At 39.2% G+C, this 6,351-nt stretch overlaps 1 protein-coding gene across 1 annotated transcript in view; it reads left to right on the top strand.

Moving 5' to 3' along the window:
• LOC118425573 (SH3 and PX domain-containing protein 2A-like) overlaps nucleotides 1-6,351 on the top strand; it is a 45,903-nt gene that overhangs the window by 21,598 nt on the left and 17,954 nt on the right. The gene's annotated exons all lie outside the window — the stretch shown is intronic.

Below are 6,351 nucleotides of genomic sequence, written 5' to 3'. Positions count from 1 at the left end.
AGCGCTGTCTCTGTTTTCCACAACTGGCCCGCTAGTTTGTCCCGTTACTATTTTATCGGCTGTTCGTTGGGAAGACACAAAACACACCTGGTATCCAAGAACTTAATTACCTTTTAGTCACAATTTTGGAGATTTGCAGCATGCCATAGTCATCGCGAATACACCTTTCTCACGCGGCGGCCATGATAGATCGAAGAAGAGGTCAATGAGGCATACAGACAAAACTTATTTCTAAAATCAGGTCCCATTTAGTTTTCCCCCAAACCACAAAAATTTTCATGATATAAGATAGAATAATAAATATTACAAGAAGTGTTATGCACCGAAAGATGTAGCAATTTAGAGTAGTGTAGACTGACCCCATAGTCCCTTAAGAGATGCAAAATAAAAACATAATAATGCAAATTTTTAACGAATTTGCAGCCATTCACTTATTGGTCGAATTCCTAATTGGCAGGCTACCATTGGTCGAACTGCTAATTATGATGGACAGCCTTTTGTTTGCCACATTGAACTCGTTTTAGATCTATCATGGCCGCCGCGTGAGAAAGGTGTATAGTAACGGGTGGCGGAAAGCTGCTTTTTAACGAATGACCAATCAATCGGATTTACAAAGTTGTGTTAAAGGAGCGATTTGGTGAGTCACAAATGACGTCACATAGTCACGTCAATCATCGCTTGCTTGTAATGACAAAGGACACAACAGCAAGTCCGTAGTTTCACTTTGTGGTTATCTTCTAATATCTAACGTTATTATCATAAATATCATTATTTTCATTCATTCATCAAATGAATCTGTCCAGATATGCAGCTCATGACTCTTCAGTACAAACCTGGTGTGTCATGCCATGAGGCGGTTTATTTGTATGGCATACAAATAAACCAAGGTGGTTGTTCCTTTTTCAACCTCCTTGAATAAAACAAACCAAAACAAACAAAATGATCTATTTCGGTTTTCTACAGCCAGGGTAGATGATGTTTAAATGCAACTGATTTCAAGAGATTCGATATACTAGTATTTCATTTAGATGTGACAACTCTCACAGTGCAAAAATGGGTGGACAGCTAAAATATTGCTTCGTTATAAGCGAAACCCACGATTGGCCCCACCTTATGATTTATGTTGTATTTCTATTTTGTAGCTTTTAGTTAGTGACTTTGTGGTTGACCGTAGGAAATTCACTGCACTTTTTGTCGCACCAATAAGACTTCATTCTTCTCGTCCAAGGAGTCTTCTTTACTCAACTTACGTGTATGCCACAACAGCCTCAATAAATCGTTACTATGGACGAGAGGAAAAGAGGTATAATTCTAAATGAATTAAAAAGCAGTGAATTGTCAAAAGCGCACGAAACCAGCTGTCATGCTGTCATGAGTCATGTACCGTGGGAATTGATATAAGCTGGAAATCGTCGATTTGTGGAATTCCTGACAACGCCTGGAGATCCTGCATGGGAAGGAATGTGGGAATTTTGTACTAAGACAGATGTTACTATATGAGCGACCGTGATGATGTCACGGTGACGCAGTGGTAGGCAAAAAAAACCCTGAAAAAGCAGGTGTTTGGCAAAAGATTGATTTACACATTAACTAGTAATTTGAGTTGACAATCTAAATATCAATTTTTAATCCAATCTACTGACGTCCTGATAGTCATCAACCGTCCAATGCCCCGCGGCCCGGATATAAACAACAGCGATCCCTCGTATACATGGATGTTCTGACAATTCAACTCTGTCAGTGTACCTTTTGACAACCGTAATTGTACCGACCGGAAGTATTCAAAATTGAAAGGCCGGAAGTGACGTCACACTGGTTATGGTGTTTGGCCCAGAATATAGAGGGTCCTCTGACATGCCACCACTGCTGTGCCCTTGGGAAATGCACTTTATACTTGATCACTCCAAATTTGTAAAAATGGGTACCTCGCTTCCAATGGGGAGGTAAAAGTTGGATGGGCTCTACCTCCCAACACCGATTGAAATCAAATACTAGTATGTGTGTATGTTTGGATTATGAATTGTCTATTAGAAAATTTACAAAATTAACCAAAATAAGCGCTAAAACAATTCTATCACAGTTAAAAAGCTGTAAAAGTAATTTTTGTATGAAAGCCTTAAGTGCTGGATTCTTGGCATCAGTTGTTTGAAATTCCCATACTCAATGAGATCCTACACTGCAGTTACCCGTCTGATCGCTAGGTAAAGAATTGGCAATCGTAGAATTGCAAAATTGTGCTGTTTTCGGAAATGGGAAAATGCCGGTTTTAAGCATTGACCGTTCAAGTACCAGCAAAAATAGTGATCAGAGTCTCTGTCAACAAAATGCCAGATTGCTAATTCCCTATCCTACTTTGCCACTACCAAACTCATATGCCTGCTATTTAAAAGAAACATGCCAAAAACAGGGTGAAGAAATTGCTAGAGCTGTTAGGCCTCCACAGAGGTACATAGAGGTACGTTGAATGAGGCTTGGGGGCATCTAAAACTCGCTGGATTATCGAGATAATTCCGGGCTTTTTATTACCGGAAATGTCATTTTGAGCACTCAGATTCGTCGGTCGATCAATATTCCCCAAATAGAATGTTTCTTCACTCATTTACAAGGCGTATAGTTTCCGTTGTTAGAACAAGTTGTACTTTCAACACCTCTTGCCGGGTGGAGTGAAGGCAGACACTTTTTTCCCTTCCTTTTCGTGGCTGGTATGATGTACGTAAGTAATGATTTTCACCGGGAGTACAGCAGAGAATTCTCTTCGTCACTTTAAACGTTCGAGAAGAGGAGGTCACAGAAAGTCCTTTCTTTTCATAGTATTTACGCCTAGAATCATTTATCTGACATATTCAAACCGTTTCGTTTGATCTCTTCACCGTATGTACGCAGGGACTCATTTTTTATTTCGCCGCCCTCCCCAGGCATAGACCGTTCCAAAGTTTGCGATATTACATGCATAACATATTCATTGTCTGCGTCGTGCAAAAAACATAAAAAATTCCAGCCCTCACAGTACCCTACTCGCTTCTAGCCCGGTGTTGTGTATTTTCTCGGTGTAAAACTGCTTCTATCAGAAAGAGTTTTATCGGTGCTGTGCGGATCGGATGAGTGAGTGTGTCCAGGCATGCCCGCAGCCAACAGCAAGCGGCACGTCACCGATGTGATGGCACTGGGCTTACAGAAGCGGTACTTGCCGAGGAAACACTACGTGAGTATGGCTGTTGTATCATAAGTACCTCGACAGAACGTATCGTATTTAATCATATAAACGCCGGGCCGTATTCGCGTGTGTAACCTTGCATCCTTTGCAGGCCTTCTAGAAGTAGCGTCGTTTATTTTTTGGGAGCACTGATTCGATCTTTTCAACATAGTAGTCCAGGTTCCTATGATGAAGAGAGATTATCGTTTTTGCCGCCCTCCCGGTATAGGAACATGGCCGATATGTTGAAAATTCACGAACCAGCGCTTTCCCAAAAAGTAAATATCGCCGCTCCTAGAATGCATACAAAGAAGACTTATGATGCTCTGTCTATAATTTTTTAATTTTTTAATCTATCCATTTAAACAACAACGCCATAAAAAGATAGCAATACAAAGATAAGTACAACTGATTGGTGGCTTACACATTATATATGCATCTTACCAAAAAGCAAATTTGCAGCGTGTGTTATGCAACCGTATTCTGTCTATAATTACTTTCGCTAAGAAGGAGCTGTGGATGGATCTTGATGATATTTGGTAGGTGGGTTGTGGTTGGGAAAACACATGTCAAGTTTCTCCTAGACTCCTAGCGTCTATCTAAGATACCGTAGCGGTTTTCATATGTTTTTCAAATGTTTTGCCGGGAAAAATATCGCAGTCAGCAGACGAAATTTATAGCGTTGACCAAGTATCAAGAAACTGTGATGATTTCTAAAAAAAGATTCTGTACATGCCAGATAACAGATTAAAACTGAGGTACTATTCTGGTCAATGGTTAAATGGTGTCTAGTTATTGTTAACAGTTTCAGACTTGATTATTTATCACATATATTTAGCCCTGAATAGTGTTCTAGTTGTGATGACTTGTTTTCGAACAGTTAGTTCAATAATTGTCTATTTACTAGTGGATTCATGTGATTTAGGGGTGTTATCACATCTTTCTCTAGGAGACACAAATTTAGACCGGTTTTAATCATTTATTAATGAATTAATGTGGTAGAGGGGTGCTATCACGTTTTTTCACTAATAGACGTTATCTTTTACCTCTTGCTAGAGAAATTATGTGATAGAGGGGTGTAAAAGGAGAATAACTTTTCTCTAAATGTACTGGTGAAATATTGTAATATCATTGTGACAACCATTATGACGTGTAAAAGAAGTTAACACTGTTTCGAATGAAAAACGTTTTTGAACTAAAATAATGTGATAAATAGACAGTACTACAGTTTGACTTTGCCACTGATTATAGATAAATACAAACAATTCACCAGCCAGGCTGATCGTTCAGAATCTAGCGTATGCAAATTACGTTCTGAGAATGTGCTACTGTTACATAATGTCTGAAGAAACGATAAGAAAGTCACACGGCTTTATTTGAACAAATCTTTCGCGGTATTCTTGGGTGAATGACTGTGCTGACAGTTTGCTTTGATGGGGGTCATTTTTTTGGCATTTTGTAGCACTGAAAGACGTGACAGTTATAATCAATTCTTTTTACAACGGAAGCTCATCAAATAATGATTCATCTGTGCACATCCGGAGTTTATTACACTCCCTTTCGGGTGGGTTCAAGTCCGTATGAGGTCCGTATGGAAGTCTTAGCCTCTACCAGGCTCCACAGGTTGCTAGAAAAACATGGACAGTCACAATATATGCATCGACTGTAAGCTCTATTAGGATTTGTCTGACGAAAAGATTGAATGATAACATGACCTTCAACTCAGAGGTAAACAATGTAGACTATGGAATATTCCAAGATGACACCACATATACGAGGAATGTTTGTTAACATTTACAGTTCTAAATTTACTATACTAATCCTTCGTGACGTCGACGTCTGACTCATTGAAAAGCGGCCTGCAGTCCGATTTATGCTTCTCATGAATGAATTTCAAACAATCAAAGAAACAAACACACGCAGACCTGTTCTTTGTAAACTGTTGACGATACCACTCTCTACAATGTAGCCAACTTCGCACATTTGTATTTTTTAATTTTTTTAAAGCACAAGTGCAACATATTGTAATTTTTAATATGTAATATCCTTGTGTTTACGTACATGTTGCCATTTATAGCATAGGAAAAGGTCACCATTATGTAACTTCACTTTCACTTTATTTGTTTACCAGGAGTGTACACACAGGTCGAAACTAGACCTGCTTTTCAGGCAGTCTTGTTTATGTATTTTGTATTCAATTTGCACACCTTTTTGTCTTCTAGTCAACATTGTCATTGTCCTTGCGTAGTGTCATAGTAGTCTGCATAGAATGACTGACAGTAGTAGTAGCAGGACTGACATTGAAAACAGACCCACATACAATATGTTTTTTAAATCAATAATATTGGCGCCCGACATCATAGCGACCTTGATAAATACCGATGTCTCATATACAAATATGGTGACTTGTTTAGATAATCTTAAAAATCACAGAAAGAGATTAATGCTCAAGAATGATATAAAAATATCAGCTACGCTGCCTGTTAATGATGATGATAATACTGGACAGTGGCTCAGTAGCAGTAGTAGTACCACAGCGATTGCAGTAAACATAAAGAAGGACATGATTCCTTAAGACAACCTTTCCATTGGACGGCGATCGAAATTGCACCTGTGTATAGATTCATACTAGTACGTCGGATGGTACGACAGATGAAAACGTGTGATGTACAAGAAAATGAGACACAGAAAACGTAGAAACATTTGGTCTTTTGTCTGTGAAATTCGCTGAGATCTGTCCATCTATAAAATTTCTCAGCGGTGCTGCGATGTCGCGAATACGTCTTGTCTTTTTTTCTAGTTTTTCTCCCAGGTGTTGTAAGAAGTGATCGTTCACTTCCTAGGGAACCTATAAACTGGTCGTTCGATTTATTTTCTATGTTAGAAACGGAGAGAGATATGCCCAAAATTAGTCTAGTTGTCATGCATGCAGTGCGTGTGGCGAAGATGGTGTGGAATGGGCGTGGGTGGGCAGTACCAGGAGTGCGTGGGCGAGGATGGCAATGTGCAACAAAACAAAACAACAAATCGTATTGTAAAAACAACTCCACACAAGCGTAAAACCATCAACCTTCATATCAAAACAAATGTCCACCGCTATCTCCACGCACAGTTATTTCCAACTTCTTAGTTCAATTCCTTGACCTTGCTCTGAACAA

Source organism: Branchiostoma floridae, chromosome 11 (assembly GCF_000003815.2).
Source record: "Branchiostoma floridae strain S238N-H82 chromosome 11, Bfl_VNyyK, whole genome shotgun sequence".
Lineage (NCBI taxonomy): Eukaryota > Metazoa > Chordata > Leptocardii > Amphioxiformes > Branchiostomatidae > Branchiostoma > Branchiostoma floridae.
This window is presented reverse-complemented; position numbering and strand designations above follow the sequence as displayed.